Below are 17,475 nucleotides of genomic sequence, written 5' to 3'. Positions count from 1 at the left end.
GAGACCTTGCCATAGACGAGAGTCTTGTGTTGTGGAGAGGCAGTATTTCCTTTCGCCAGTACATACCCAGCAAGAGACACCGTTTCGGGTTCAAGATCTTCATTATGTGTGACTGTAAGACTGGTTATGTGCAAGACATAGTCTTGTACACGGGCACACAGACAGACATAACAGAAGATCGTAGTATTGGACTCTCAGGGGCCGTGGTGAAGACAATGATAGAGGAGTACCTTCATTATGGTCATGTGTTGTACCTGGACAACTGGTACACTAGCCCTCTTCTCGCTTGGTTCCTCCAGCAACACGACACCGGAGTCTATGGTACAGTAAAGAGAAACCATCGCCATATGGTCAAGGTAGGGAGGAAACTTGACAAGAAAGAGGTGGTTTTCTTCCAAGCAAATAACATCCTTGCCACCCTGTGGAACCACAACAGGGAAGTTTGCCTCCTGTCGGCTGTACACAGTCCCCTGATGCACCACACAGACTCCATTGATCACCACAGCGAGAGGAGGCGCCACGTCTGGAAACCTAAGTCGGTACTGGACTATAATCTCAACATGAGGCAAGTGGATCAGTCAGACTCCATGATTTCCAGTGTGGACTGTGCCAGGACCACGATGAAGTGGTACAAAAAGCTCTTTTTCCACTTGCTCGACATCACGGTCCTCAACGCACACTACCTCCACGCCATGACAACGGGAATCTCTGAGATCTTTGAGGGGTTTGTGAGGGAGCTGTCTCGTGAAATTATCGCCAGGTAAGCACAGGACAGGCCCACACACTGCACCCGCACCCCCATGGCTGCCCAGACTCCCCTACGCCTCACAGGACGCCACTACCCGAGCACTATCCCTTCCCAATCAAACCGTCGTAAACCCCAGCGCCGCTGCCATGTATGCAAGCACTTGACAGTAAAACCAGCCACTCAGAGAAAAGACACAAGGTACGAGCGTGCAGAGTGCAATGTTCCGTTGTGCCTTCAGCCCTGTTTCAGAGAATATCTTAACTATCTACACTAGTGATACTGTGTGGGATGGCGATATGATGCTCAGTATAATGGTAAGGCCAGTAAGTATGTGATAAGATTTATATAAAGTTGAAACGTGGGTAATGTTAGTGGTAAAATATTATATAAGTTGAGAAATAGTGTAAGTTGAAAGAAGTGATATCACAAGTACACCCGCTGTGTAAATCTGCGAAAATATTATGCTCAGTATAACAGTCTGGTCTGTAAATATGTGATAGCAATGATATAAAGCGGAAACGGGTGTAATGTTAGTAGGAAAGTAATGTATAAGTTGAAAAATAGTGTAAATTGAAACAATTAATATCACAAGTACACCCACTGTGTAAATCTGCGATAATATGACACTCAGTAGAACAGTTGGGTCTGTAAATATGTGATAGCAATGATATAAAGTGGAAACGGGTGTAATGTTAGTGGGAAAGTAATTTATAAGTTCAAAAATAGTGTAAGCTGAAACAAATGATATCGCGATTACACTCACTGTGTAAATATGTGATAATGTGATGCTCAGCAGAATAGTAAGATCTCCAAATAAGTGATAGCAATGATATAAAGTGGAAACATGTGTAATGTTAGTGGAGAATTATTATATAAGTAGAAAAATAGGTTGTATGTTGAAACAATAGTCATAGCGACTTTACCCGCTGTGTTATTATGCGCTATTATTACGCTAAATATTATCGTAAGGCCTGAAACTATCTCAAAACAGTTCTCTAAAATGGAAAAGGGTATAATGTTATTGGAAAAGTATTATGTAGGTTGAAAAAACAGAATGCGACTTGAAACAACAGTCATAGCGAGTTCACTCACTACGTAAATATGCGTTAACATTACGGTAAATATTATCGAAAGGCCTGTGAATTCGTAAAAACAGTTCTCTAAAGTGGAAAATGGTATAATGTTATTGGAGATGTATTATGTAAGTTGAAAAAATGATATGTATGATGAATCAGCAATGTTAGCAATTCATCAGTGAACAGTTTGGGCGATTTCACTTGGTTCGCCCAATGGAACAATGCTTATTTTACCTCTATTTTTGTATAAAATCCAATTTACTCTTCTACCACATTTTTTTTGTTTGTAATAAATACATATCTACCTACTTCTATTGGTTTCCCAGACTTATAATAGCATAGAAAACGTGAGAGCCACAGACCACCTCCACAGAACACGGTACCAGGTGTAACGAAGGTATACCTGTTTAGGCCACTTATGGACCCCGGTGAACACTTTTTTTGTGATTGACCATTGTTTCTCACCAAAAGCGGAAGTTTGAGCCAAAAAAATTTTGGTCCAAAAATGGTCGGGATTGGGGGTGTCAGTGGTGGAAAAGTGGTCAGGACGGGGCGGGTTAAGGAAAAGTGAATGGAGACAGACAAAAAAACTAAATCATAAGATGAGATGCTGAAAATTGCTGAGAATGCATTGGCAGCTAAAAATGCAACCCAGGTAACAGGACAATCACCATGTCAAGCTAAACTTGGTACAGGTGGGGTCAGCAAACATGCAGTGGTGAAGTGTTGGGACAACACAGATCAACAGCAGTGCAGTATAACCGAAGGCAGGTAGTGCCAGATCAGGCAATGAGTGCAAGCCCAATGGGAACAACTACAGGACTCTAGTTGGGCTTCAAGAGTGGAGGACAACAGTCCAGAGGGATTGTCCGGCTCAGAGCATTGAAGGGTCACTGTTGCTCTGGTTTAAACCCTGGAGGATGATGGGCCAGTTGCACAAAGAGACCTAGGGAGGATCCGGACTGGAAACCAGGATCACAAACAGGAAACCTGGATTTTCATTAAAATCCACCCAGCACATGAATGGTGAGTGGACTAGGAGCAGGAACAGATAGGACGAAAACTACCAAGTATCAAGAAATGGAAATGGAACGGATATTTGCTCTAAAATTGAGAGGGGAAAATATAATCGACCAAATAGCAGAGACGGAATAAAGGTGCACAGCACCACGAACCCCATCCAGAACAACTTGACGATTTAGTGAGAAGAAATCCAATTTATGTGGAGATTCCACTACAGCACTGGAGATATAAAGCATTTGTAGATACAGGTGGTGATTTTCCATTGGTGAATTGGAACATTATAACTGAAAACTAATGGAGAGATATGTTACCATCCAACAATACAGTAGTGCATACAGTTTGTGTAAAGAAGAGATACCTACTGGGGGAGAAGTATGGATGAACATAAAGCAGAACAAACATCCCCAGACAGCGATTCGTGGTAGTGTCAGGACTAATCACCAACGTTATTCTCGATATGAACCTCTGAGGACATATTGGAGACATTTTAGTAGATTTAAATCGCAGAATGTTGCATACTGATTCATGGCTCACGTCCAGTGGTAATGACGACGGCTCTGAATGAGACCTAGATAGGAGGGCATAAACCAGGGAAAACAATTACTGCCAGGGTTGACCATCTTGTGGCTCTCCCTCCTTACACCAAAGCATTAATACAACCCAAGGCACCTGACCAGGTTCCTGGGGAACAGTATCTGGGGAAACTATTGTATACTGTGGGTTCCTGTGTGGTGCCTGGTCATACCTGCATTAGCGGGTCATCAGCATATAAGACACTCTTATGAGTATCCAAAGTAACGAGTACAACTGAGACCCTACATGAGAGAAAAGTCTGGGAGTACTTGAACCACTAACTGAGGTAACAGATCCCTAGAGCAGGCAAACATAGAGGCAGCCGGAGGACATCCACAACATTGTGGAGGCTGGAGATGAATTGGTGGCAGAACAAGTGAAGGAACTCAAAGGTACTGTACAAGATTTCCAGGACATATTTTATGCAAGGTATTGTACAAGATTTCCAGGACATATTTTATGCAACGTACTGTACAAGATTTCCCGGACATATTTTATGCTGGGGAGGGGGCTCATTGCCAGTGGTGAAGGTAGGGATTGAACAGTCTGTCAGGGTAGACCCATGAGTTTCTACTGCAACACGTCCATGAAGATTGTCTCCTCAATGTGAGAAGGAAATTCGAACGGAGTTGAATAAATTGCAGGAATGGAAGTCATCCAGAAATTGAGCAGTCCATGGCCAGCCCCAAACGTATGTGCTCATAGACCAGATGGTTGTTTACGTCCGGATGTATATGTCGGCAGCTCCTTTTGATCTGATAATGCAACTTCCGGCTCTCCACTGGTTGAACTCACTGAATATGAGTGGAGAATGAGGTAGATGGGGATGGTGGATGGATCTGCAAAAATTCGAAATAATCCAGTGCATAAGACAGATCGCAGACCAACGATATCAATGGTAGGTTACCTATCTTGGGTGTACTGAATAAAGATGACCAGGAGGTATTGTCTGCTGGAGTGGGTCGTACAGTTCCACAGCTCACTCGGACTTTTTGGGATGTAGCCAAACTGAAGCAGGAACAGGAAGATGATGAGATGGCACACATGGTGGCCGGTTTAATGAAGAGGATCTTAAGAGGGGAGATGTTTTCCTTACCAGTCTCGCTTCAGGATGTCCAATCATGATGTTTTGTGTTATGTAATACATGATGGCCCGAAAAAGACTGGTACATCCATGTGTTGCAAGAGAGAGTTGGGCATCAGTCGTGCCGAAAGTGTTACGCATACAGGCCTTACATCTGATACAGGATGCTTCATTAAGTGGCCATATCGGGCAGCACCAGACATGGGAAAGAGTAATATCTGGTGGCCAAACATGAAAATTAATGTGATGGTGGATATTGCAGTTGGTGTGACATAAGGAATAAACAAAAGAACAAAGCATCTGGGCAGGGCTTCCTTCCAGAACACAGAAATACCAAGCTACCTCAATGAGCTGGTACTATTTCCGGTGTCAAGGAACCCACAACCTCAGATATATGCTGCAGATTCAAGACATCCTTAATCATTACATGATGATGACTGCACAGCAGAAACTTCCACTCAGCAGTTTTTTTTTTATTAGTGGGTTTGTCTATTTAGGTTTACCATGTTGCCTGTCATCAGGCACAGGATCTCGCTTTTATTCAGACACATTCAAGCAATGAGTCCCTTGGCTGGAATCGAGCAAAACTTTGGGTCACTTCATCATCCACGTAGAATCCAGGTAGAATGGCAAAATCAGCTGAAGGCAAATGTGTCTTCTTGTACTTGTCGTCAATAAAATCCATCTGTCTATCTATCTATCTGTGTTGGGAAATGATGGCTCGTGTACAGTTTAGTCATAACACCTTCAGAAATGCAACTCCGAGACTGCCCAGGACGTATGATACAGGAAGCAGCACAGAATGCAGATCCAGACCACCATCTGCTTGACCTCAGTAGCACAGAGATGGCTAGGCATTAAGTATGAAGAAAGATGCAGATGACTGAATGGGCACCACAGGCAGTTAAGCAAAACGTTGCAACAGCATACAAGAGAAGAAACAAGAAATACAGGAGTCGGGGGACTGCTTTTCAAGCTGGTGATTTGGTCTGAATGAAGTTGTCAGCAGCTGAGAGGCAAATGAGAGAGGTCAAGACGATGCTACCATGTCTGTCAAAGCGTTACTGAGTGGTCAGAGTCCTGAGACGAGGTTGGTCCTATCAAGTTGCTCCCTTGGATAATTCATGTGGCCGAGATACAGTAAGGCATTTCGATGAACTGGAAAGGGCACCAATGGACCTGTATTCCTGGGAAGAGTAACATTAAGGGAGAGAACTTTCCCCGTACCCGGAGCAGGATGACAGTTGGGGAACCATGCAATGCTCATCGCACACCCACCGCTCACCAGGCAGACTCTAAGTGGATCCAAGTAGGAGATATAGCTCTGATCAGGAGGAACATAGAGACGAAGCTATGGGTAATGGGATGATGGAGACGTAATGAACTAGGGGAAAGCAGTAAGGATGATGATTATTAAAAAGTGATATTGATCTCAATGATTATTATACGAGATTTATTGATGCATATCTATGTAATTGTACCATAATGCTGAGTTATATGTATGAGCATTTTAGTAAATAAATATTTTAGATAGTCTTGTCATATGGACAAGGGGTAATGATAAGGCAAGGAGTACAGTGTTTAGTATCAATGTGTTTTAATGTAAAATGTGTTTTACCTGGTGAGAGAGGATAGTGTTTGGAAACTCCCTGTACTGTTGTTTGCAGATGATACTGTGTTGTTGAGTGAAGACGAAGGGGAGCTGCAAGGCTTGGTGGATGAGTTTGGGAGAATGTGTAAGAAACGGAATCTAAAGGTGAATTAGGGAAGAGTAAAGTGATGGTCTTTGAGAGAGGTGAAGTCAGTGAATGTACAGCGAGGTTGGATGGTGAGGAATTGGAAAATGTGAGTACGTTTAAGTACTTGCATAGTGTGATGAGTAAGGATGGAGGTTTAGAAGGTGAAGTGCTTGAAAGGGTACAGCAGGGAAGAAAGGTTGCTGGTTCTTTGAAAGCAGTGATAAGAAACAGGGAAGTGAGCATGGAAGTGAAAAAGTTACTACATGACAGTATTGTGATACCAACGTATGGAAGTGAAGCTTGGACGTTGTTGGAAAGACACAAGTCAAGAGTGAGAGCAGTGGAAATGAATTATTTAAGAGGAGCCTGTGGAGTTACATGGAGAGACAGGCTGACGAATGAGGATATAAAGGAGCGTCGTGGTGTGGATGTGGATGTGGATGTGATAGGAAGCGTTATGAGGAACACACTGAGGTGGTTTGGCCATATGGAGAGGATGGAGGGTGAAAGACTGACGAAGAGAGTGTATATGAGTGAGGTGGAGGGGGGAAGAGGGAGGGGGAGGCCGAGGATGAGATGGAGGGATGGGTTGGAGAGGTAGAGTAGTAGACTGTAGCACCAGTCGAACAGGGCAGTACTCCCGAGGTGGATGGAAAGCTGATGACAGGGAGTGCTGGAGCTCCCGTTTCATCAGCCCTCAGGACTAGTTCCTGACCATCCCCCTTTTCAGTGTCTCAGTTACACAGAGAGTAGGTCAGCATGCTCTCCAGTACAAATTTCTCTAACTATCTACACCAAACTACATGCACAGTACACACTACACTTCCTATTCTAAATTCAACAAAAATGGCGTCTTTTAATCAAGCCTCGGAGTCCCCAGGGGGGGGACCATAAATACCCCCACCGTCCGCTCCTCTCCCGGTGATGACTCGAGGTGCCTGAAACCGCTGTCTGACTCTCTTCTTCTTCATTTCTGCAACATTCGCGGCCTTTCCTTTAACTTTCGCTCTGTTCAGCACCACCTCTCCTCCTCTAAACCTCACCTTCTTTTTCTAACGGAGACTCAGCTGTCTGAGGCAGCTGACAGCAAACCCTTTTCTGTATCCTCCTACTTTCTCTATACTCATTTCAAAGCCAAAGGTGGCTGTTGTGTCTATATACGCAACGACTTATCTTGCTCTCGTGTTCCTGAACTCGATTCTTCTGAATTCTCTACACTCTGGCTTCGACTTTCCTGTCATTCTCTGACTAAATATATCTGTGCTGTTTACTTATCCCCTAATTCTACTATCAAAAATTCTTTGACTATCTTACTTCTACGATGGAACACATTCTATCCATTTTTCCTTTCTCTGAAATCTCTATTCTAGGAGATTTCAATGTTCACCACCACCTTTGGCTCTCCTCTCCTTTCACGGATCCACCAGGTGAACAAGCCTACATCTTTTCTATCCTTAATGACCTAGAGCAGCTTGTACAGCACCCTACCCGTATCCCTGACCGCCTTGGAGAGAGCTCCAACATACTTGACCTTTTCCTCACAACTAATCCTTCTGCTTACTCTGTTAATCTTTTCTCTCCGTTGGGCTCCTCTGATCACAACCTTATTACCTTAACCTGTCCTATCACTCCAGTGCGGCCTGTGGACCCTACAGGGAAACGTCGTCTGTGGCATTTTGGAGCTGCAGACTTGGAGGCCCTCAGGCAGTACTACTTTGATTTTCCCTGGAATGATTATTGCTTCCATGGCCGGGAGCCACCTGAGTGTGCCTTGCGCATTACGGAGGTTATTCTCTCGGGCATGGAAGCATACATTCCTTTCTCATACCCTTTGGCTAACGCAAGAAAGCCTTGGTTTAATCACGCTTGTTCTAATGCTGTCCGCAACAAGGAGAGGGCCTACAAAAGGTACCGGAGCCAACCCACCCCTGAATCACATCATCTTTATGTTTCTGCCCGGAATAGTGCTAAATCTGTTCTTCGCTCTACTAAAAATAATTTCATCCATACTAAATGCTCTCAACTCTCCAACTCGAATTCTTCCCGCTCCTTCTGGCATCTTGCCAAAAATCTTTCTAACAACTTTACCTCATCATCCTTCCCTCCTCTTTTCTGCTCTGATGGTTCTGTAGCTATTTCTTCTACTGATAAAGCAGATCTCTTCGCACAGACTTTCTCCTCCAATTCCACCTTAGACGATTCCGGTGCTGTTCCTCCATCACTACCCCCTTCTGACTTCCTCATGGCTGACATTAAAATTTCTTCAGTTGATGTATTTTCTGCCATCACTGGCCTCAGTACTAACAAGGCATATGGGCCGGATGGGGTCCCTCCTGTTGTTCTAAAGAACTGTGCTTCAGTGCTTACACCCTGCCTAGGCAAACTCTTTCGCCTTTCTGTCAACTTGTACCTTTCCTTCTTGCTGGAAGTTTGCTCTCATTCAGCCAGTCCCAAAGAAGGGTGACCACTCCCAACCCTCCAACTATCGTCCAATTGTTTTAACGTCCTGTATTTCAAAAGTTTTCGAGTCAATTCTCAATAGAAAAATTTTAAGGCATCTTTCCTATCACAACCTTCTTTCCGATCGTCAGTATGGGTTCAGTCAGGGACGCTCCACTGGCGATCTTCTCACCTACCTTTCAGACTCCTGGTCATCCTCCTTTCGGGACTTTGGCGAAAGCTTTGCCATTGCACTTGACATCTCAAAGTCTTTCGATCGAGTCTGGCATAAATCTTTAATTTCCAAACTGCCCTCCTACGGTTTCTATCCTTCTATCTGTGCCTTCATCGCTAGCTTCCTTTCTGGTCGTTCTATAGCTGCTGTTGTAGATGGCCATCGTTCTTCTCCTAGATCTATCAACAGTGGTGTTCCTCAGGGCTCTGTCCTATCACCAACTCTCTTCCTTTTATTCATCAATGACCTTCTGAACTGTACATCTAACCCTGTCCACTCATACGCTGATGACTCCACCCTTCACCTTTCCATTCGGTTCCCACAACGCCCATCTCAACAGTTACTTCAACAAACAAGGGATGAGGCTATGGCACACCTAATGTCTGACTTGGCTCGTGTCTCTGACTGGGGTAAAAATAATATGGTTGTTTTTAATCCATCTAAGACTCAGTTCTTACACCTATCAACCCGACAAAATCTTCCACAGGTATACCCACTAATGTTTAATAATATTCAGCTTAATCCTGCATCATCCTTGAACATGCTTGGGGTTTCATTTACTCGGGACTTATCTTGGATAGATCATATTACATCTCTTGTAAAATCTGCTTCCAAGAGATTGGGTGTGCTAAGCCGACTCCGCTCTTTCTTTACCCCTGCACAATTGTTGACTCTATACAGGGGTTTTATCCGCCCCTGTGTGGAGTACAACTCTCATGTGTAGGGAGGCTTCCCACATACAGCTCTTCTCAATAGGGTGGAGTCAAAGGCTTTTCGTCTCATTAACTCTCCTCCTCTTACTGACTCCCTTCAACCTCTGTCTCTTCGCCGCACTGTTGCATCTTTATCTCTTTTCTATCGCTACTTTAATGGTCACTGCTCCTCTGAACTGTCTGCTTGCATTCCTTCACCTCTATGACGGGCGCGTAGCACCCGTCTGGCAGCAAACTCTCATCCCTTTTCTGTCCAACTCTCTAATGCAAGAGTTAACCGTTACTCCCAGTCTTTCATTTATGCAACAGGTCAGCTCTGGAACTGTCTCCCTCTGTCTGTATTTCCTGCTAGCTATGATCTCCAGTCTTTCAAACGCAGTGTGTCCAGGCATCTCAAAATGATCGGATCTTGAGTTTGGCTCTCTTTTGTATTGTGTTTTTCTCTTGGAGGGAACTGTTAACTGCGGGCTCATGGCCTTTGGTTCCTTCTTTCTCACATAAAAAAAATATATATGAGAGAAGGAGGTGTGAGTTGGGAGAAGGGCAGTGAAATGGCGGGGGACAGGGCGACGTGGAGGCGATTTGTTTGTGGCCACCCCAAACGGAATTGAGGCGTCTGGCAATAGACAGATAGATAGATAGTGTTTTACCTGGGGTAAACCCTTTTCATTTCATATCATGTATTGTTAATGCCGATTGTGACATTGGTACCTGGTTTGATGACTCTGAGTACCAGTTTGGGACAGCTAGGAATGGCTCTGAATTTTGCCCGTAAGCAGTATGGGACGAGAGCCGAAAGGGTGACTGGCAAGAGGCAGGTTGGCAGTTAAATTGTAGAGTTCAGCCTCATCACAACAACTCCGACCTGTACCATAATCTAATAAACACCTAAGAGTACCCGAGTTTATGCCTGAACTTGACTCCAGGTTGCGTAGATTTGAGTTGTTCCAGGGCGAAGTGGAGATAGCAGTCTTATTTAAAAGCTGTATGTGTTACAGGGTGAGGTGGTGGTGTGGGGACCCAGTGTTGTGTTTAGCCTGACTTCCCTGTTTGCTGCAACGCTTGTCCTTATCCTGCCAGAAACGTCAAACAAGAAACTGACACAGACAAACAAAGATTTTGAACTCCACGAAACCACCGAACTAGTCTGTGTTTAGTGTGATCCCACAGTGCAATTGGCTATTCTGTATGATGATGGATTTTTATTTTTGTTTTTCCAATCTCCACACGATGTTATGAGGTTTAGCGGACAAAATTCCAACCGATTTTAATCTCTACTGTAATATAAATTTTGAGCATTTAGCTCGGTACATCAAGTTTGTAGTAGCAGGGGAAAAATTAGCTGAAAAATTGTATGGCTACATATGGAGTCAAAATGTACCATCGGGAGTAATTTCCTTCTTCTGAAGGAAAGAATTATATCCATGATTGTCTCTCATGTATTTTACCCTAAAATTGGGATTTCATTAAACCATAATAAAACTAGTGAAGATCCCTTTCTTCGCAGGTGCAGTGGCAATATCTGTTCCTAAAATGTGATAAATATTTCCATTATGTAAACTGTTCAACAAATGACGGTGGTGCTAAGACTCCTGTTCATCATCATACTGATTTTTAGCTATTTGCTTCAATTTTGAAACTCTAACTTTTTCATATAAAGAATATGAGGGAAGTCGTTTACAAAATCTATCCATTCTGAAGCTGATTGCAATGTGGTTGTCCTTATTTTTGTTTGTAAAAACTGCTTATAACTCTTTTCTTTTTTCTTCATCACTGTGGTCAGACACGGGGATATTATAATTTGCTTTCGCCCTGGCAAGATTAAGCTTTGCCATATATATAGTAAAGCTTATTGTTTTGGTAAGTAATATTATTATTTTTCGAAACACTTTTTTTTCCCTTAGATCTTGATGATATTATACAAGAGGGTACCTTAGGGCAACCTTTAGGACAAGACAAATATTTGTGCCAAATGTAAATGACCTTGGCCTATTCTTGAAGGTTATATATTCATTTTTTGTGCAAAAAAATGCATATTTGAAACCGAAATATTTCATAAACTAATTGAGATACAGCTATCTGGTTGTAATTCCTACGATAAAAAAGTTTGCTGATAATTTTGGTTGAATATTTTGCCATTTAACATAGTTGAACATACCGAATTCAAATCTACCCAGTGTTTTGTTTGTAACACGTTTTAGAGAAAACCTCAAAAGTTGTAAAGCTCTAACTTTACAGAAATATAGCTGTGGTCCCTCTCATTATCTGAAAAGAATTTGGTTATAGTTAAGCATATAGTTAGCCGGTTTCTGAGACAAATGTAAAATGTACCTATTAGCGGGGGTATTTTTACGACATGTCGGCGTGTCTTCTGGTAGATGAATAAAGTCTGATTTTTAGGAAATTCAAATCCTTAAACTGTTCCCTGCCCCAGCCGGGATTTGAACCTGGCTCCGGTAGGACTGCAGGCCACCTCTCTACCGATTGAGCCACTGCAGTCATTTTAATTCAAACTTATTTTGCTGATACAACATTCTAAACAATCTTGCTGAGTACTTTATCCTTTGCGTATTCTATTCAGGAAGATACTGATATGCATAATCAATGTGTGTCTTCACAGAAATATACCTCCTTGGACGTAACAGTGACCTCAGAAGAGCTGCTAAATTATTTTTTCCTGGATTTAAATTAGTGTAACCATTACATTTAGTTTTCGAAGATACTGTGTTGTTCACATTCCATTTGATGAATATAAAAACTGCACATAATTGGTGTAACACATTAACCCTGCATTGTTTCTGATTTTGTGACTACAAAGTGTATTCATTGGGTTTACTTGGATTAGGGTAGAGTTCTTGTAGTGAAGAGGTTGGGAACAGCCTTCTCCAAAGCAAGAGTAGAATTGCTGTGAGACCTGAGGCGAGGCTTTTGTGTCAAACAGTTTCCTTGAACTAAGCAAGGTGTGTACAAAGAGAGGTGTGTGCATGTGGGGCTCAAGGAAATCGACTAGTTGGCATCTTTTACTCAAGGCCGCCCTGGCCACACCCATTTACCACAGCCCATCAGCATACACGCACTGAGATACTATATAAGAAGCCAGTAGCTTCCGGGGGGGGGGGGAAGCATAAAACTGATACTGCGGTTATATTAACAAAGACAATACCCAGTTCAGGAATCTGCAGTAATGGGGTAAGCTTAGAAACAAAACCAAACGAAAATAAGTGGGAAAAAACGTAGTAACTAATCCTCATTCTGTCATGCCTTACTGTGAATACGAAGCGTAATCTGAAAGACTTTATCTTGCCAAACTTTACGAAAAGGAAGGCATAGGCTAAGGCATTACTGATAAGAATCTTGATTACATAAGAACTTAAACGACAGAACTAAATGCTGTTAATTCCACAGTAGCAAATCTGTTTTACTAAACAGGGTGTCCAGCGAGTTTCGTCATTAGAAAATGGTGATGATTATTCAAGACATTCTAAGCCAAAGAAAAAAAAAGTTCCATTAACTTATTTTTGCAATAGTAAAACACAATTGTTCGGTATTATTATCCAAAGAAAATTATCTTCACGTAAATAAAGAAAATTTAAATGTACTGGAGAACTAATGCAATATTCTATATATACATAATATATTTCAAACATAACATTAATAACAAAACTCACTAGACAGTTCCTGACCATCCCCCTTTGCTGAACTTTTTCAGTGTCTCATTTACACAGAGAGTAGGCCAGCATGCTCTCCAGTACAAATTTCTCTAACTATCTACACCAAACTACATGCACAGTTCACACTACACTTCCTATTCTAAATTCAACAAAAATGGCGTCTCTTCATCAAGCCTCGGAGTCCCCAGGGTGGGGGACCATAAATGCCCCCACCATCCGCCCCTCTTCCGGTGACGACCCGAGGTGCCTGGAACCACTGTCTGACTCTCTTCTTCTTCATTTCTGCAACATTCGCGGCCTTTCCTCTAACTTTCGCTCTGTTGAGCACCACCTCTCCTTCTCTAAACCTCACCTTCTTTTTCTAACGGAGACTCAGCTGTCTGAGGCAACTGACAGCAAACCCTTTTCTGTATCCTACTTTCTCTATACTCATTTCAAAGCCAAAGGTGGCTGTTGTGTCTATACACGCAACGACTTATCTTGCTCTCGTGTTCCTTAACTCGATTCTTCTGAATTCTCTACACTCTGGCTTCGGCTTTCCTGTCATTCTCTGACTAAATATATCTGTGCTGTTTACTTATCCCCTAATTCTACTAACTATCAAAAATTCTTTGACTATCTTACTTCTACGATGGAACACATTCTATCCATTTCTCCTTTCTCTGAAATCTCCATTCTAGGAGATTTCAATGTTCACCACCACCTTTGGCTCTCCTCTCCTTTCACGGATCCACCTGGTGAACAAGCCTACATCTTTTTTATCCTTAATGACCTAGAGCACCTTGTACAGCACCCTACCCGTATCCCTGACCGCCTTGGAGAGAGCTCCAACATACTTGACCTCTTCCTCACAACTAATCCTTCTGCTTACTCTGTTAATCTTTTCTCTCCATTGGGCTCCTCCGATCACAACCTTATTACCTTAACCTGTCCTATCACTCTGGTACGCCCTGTGGACCCTCCAGGGAAACGTCGTCTGTGGCATTTTGGAGCCGCAGACTGGGAGGCCCTCAGGCGGTACTTCTTTGATTTTCCATGGAATGATTATTGCTTCCATGGCCAGGAGCCATCTGAGTGTGCCTTGCGCATTACGGAGGTTATTCTCTCAGGCATGGAAGCATGCATTCCTTTCTCATATCCTTTGACTAACAGAAGAAAGCCTTGGTTTAATCACGCTTGTTCTAGTGCTGGCCGCAACAAGGAGGGGGCCTACAAAAGGTACCGGAGCCAACCCTCCCCTGAATCACATCATCTTTACCTTTCTGCCCGGAATCGTGCTAAGTCTGTTCTTCACTCTACTAAAAATAATTTCATCCATACTAAATGCTCTCAACTCTCCAACTCGAATTCTTCCCGCTCCTTCTGGCACCTTGCCAAAAATCTTTCTAACAACTTTACCTCATCATCCTTCCCTCCTCTTTTCTGCTCTGATGGTTCTGTAGCTATTTCATCTACTGATTATGCAGATCTCTTCGCACAGACTTTCTCCTCCAATTCCACCTTAGACGATTCCAGTGCTGATCCTCCATCACTTCCCCCCTCTGACTTCCTCATGGCTGACATTAAAATTTCTTCAGTTGATGTATTTTCTGCCATCACTGGCCTCAGTACTAACAAGGCATATGGGCCTGATGGGGTCCCTCCTCTTGTTCTCAAGAACTGTGCTTCAGTGCTTACACCCTGCCTAGGCAAACTCTTTCGCCTTTGTCTGTCAACTTGTACCTTTCCTTCTTGCTGGAAGTTTGCTCTCATTCAGCCAGTCCCAAAGAAGGGTGACCACTCCCAACCGTCCAACTATCGTCCAATTGCTTTAACGTCCTGTATTTCAAAAGTTTTCGAGTCAATTCTCAATAGAAAAATTTTAAGGCATCTTTCCTATCACAACCTTCTTTCCGATCGTCAGTATGGGTTTCGTCAGGGATGCTCCACTGGCGATCTTCTCACCTACCTTTCAGACTCCTGGTCATCCTCCTTTCGGGACTTTGGCGAAAGCTTTGCCATTGCACTTGACATCTCAGTCTTTCGATCGAGTCTGGCATAAATCTTTAATTCCAGACTGCCCTCCTACGGTTTCTATCCTTCTATCTGTGCCTTCATCACTAGCTTCCTTTCTGGTCGTTCTATAGCCGCTGTTGTGGGCGGCCATCGTTCTTCTCCTAGATCTATCAACAGTGGTGTTCCTCAGGGCTCTGTCCTATCACCAACTCTCTTCCTTTTATTCATCAATGATCTTCTAAGCTGTACACCTAACCCTGTCCACTCATACGCTGATGACTCCACCCTTCACCTTTCCATTCGGTTCCCGCAACGCCCATCTCGGCAGTTGCTTCAGCGAGCGGGGGATGAGGCTGTGGCACACCTAAGGTCTGACTTGGCTTGTATCTCTGACTGGGGTAAAAATAAGATGGTTGTTTTTAATGCATCTAAGACTCAGTTCTTACACCTATCAACCCAACAAAATCTTCCACAGGTATACCCACTAATGTTTAATAATATTCAGCTTAATCCTGCATCATCCTAGAACGTGCTTGGGGTTTCATTTACTCGGGACTTGTCTTGGAAAGATCATATTACATCTCTTGTAAAATCTGCTTCCAAGAGATTGAGTGTGCTAAGCCGACTCCGCTCTTTCTTTACCCCTGCTCAATTGTTGACTCTATACAGGGGTTTTATCCGCCCGTGTGGAGTACAACTCTCATGTGTGGGGAAGCTCCCCACATACAGCTCTTCTCAATAGGGTGGAGTCAAAGGGTTTTCATCTCATTAACTCTCCTCCTCTTACTGACTCCCTTCAACCTCTGTCTCTTCGCCGCACTGTTGCATCTTTATCTCTTTTCTATCGCTACTTTAATGGTCACTGCTCCTCTGAACTGTCTGCTTGCATTCCTCCACCTCTACGACGGGTGCTGCAACCTCTCATCCCTTTTCTGTCCAACTCTCTAATGCAAGAGTTAACCGTTGCTCCCAGTCTTTCATTTATGCAACAGGTCAGCTCTGGAACTGTCTCCCTCTGTCTGTATTTCCTGCTAGCTATGATCTCCAGTCTTTCAAACGCAGTGTCCAGGCATCTCAAAATGATCGGATCTTGAATTTGGCTCTCTATTGTATTTTGTTTGTCTCTTGGAGGGAACTGTTACTGCGGGCTCATGGCCTTTGGTTCCTTCTTCCTCGCATAAAAAAGAAAAAAGACAACCTGTATATTCAGTAGCCCATTCTTTGCACTGAAAACATTTGTCGTGTGATGACAATACTGTACTGCACTTCCACAACTATGACAACAAAATTATTATAGTGTCACTCCATGGATTATTGAAAAGGTATGGTACTGAAAGCTTAAATCTTTTATTTCCACTAAAAATCTAATGTTCTGGAAGCAAAAAGTCAGCATTGGTAAAATACTTGTACTGTATGATCTTCATACGAAACAGGCTTGCGAATGTTGTTTCCTAGTCTTGGTAGATTTAAAGCAGTGCACGAACTTTGCTTTGAAGAGAGTTTGACATTGTCATATGACAGGTAAAAGTTAAAACACTACGATGAAAATGCATAGTGCAAAAAAATGCCATGGTTTTACTTGCTTGACGTGAAACAGATTCTTTATTTTGCAGGCATCTAGCCACTTTCGTAACAGGGTGTTGGTTTCGCAGAAATACATGAAAAGATACAAACTTCCTTCTCAAAATCTCAGTTTTTCAAATTATTTGCGCATGTTGCGACATTACAACACACCATTGCTACAAATATAGAATGTTAACACAAACAAACCGTCTTCCCGCCATGTGACGTGTGGTAAGGGGGCGGAACTAGTGACGTCATAATAGCTAGCTAATCAGGACACAGATGGGACTGCCATATACTGCTCTATAGAGAATTATTGTTTATTTATTCGGTGTTAAGTATCAGGAATAAAACAAAAATTCCTCTTCTTTATTTCAACGAAGTGTTTAGTCTACTAATAAACTTAAAAAGTCCCGAGGAAAAAAGTCACTTTCAATATGTGTTACTAGAGAGCTCAGTGGGAGTAAAGACACTCTTTATATACACACTATTACCCAAGTTGTCGCTAGATGGGGCCACCTCAGGTGTCAGCTGATGATAGATTTGGATTCTCCATGTCAATTTACCAAATATGGTACAACTTTTGTCTCCAAAGGCTTCTTTTTAACAAATCCAC

At 42.9% G+C, this 17,475-nt stretch overlaps 1 protein-coding gene across 1 annotated transcript in view; it reads left to right on the top strand.

Moving 5' to 3' along the window:
* Positions 1-17,475, top strand: part of LOC145406386 (solute carrier family 22 member 21-like) — a 78,398-nt gene that overhangs the window by 59,941 nt on the left and 982 nt on the right. The window lies entirely within an intron of this gene.

This window comes from Coenobita brevimanus, chromosome 70 (assembly GCF_032717465.1).
Source record: "Coenobita brevimanus isolate Jiangsu-jjx chromosome 70, ASM3271746v2, whole genome shotgun sequence".
NCBI lineage: Eukaryota > Metazoa > Arthropoda > Malacostraca > Decapoda > Coenobitidae > Coenobita > Coenobita brevimanus.
Note: the sequence above shows the minus strand (reverse complement) of the source record. Positions and strands in the feature narration are given on the sequence as shown.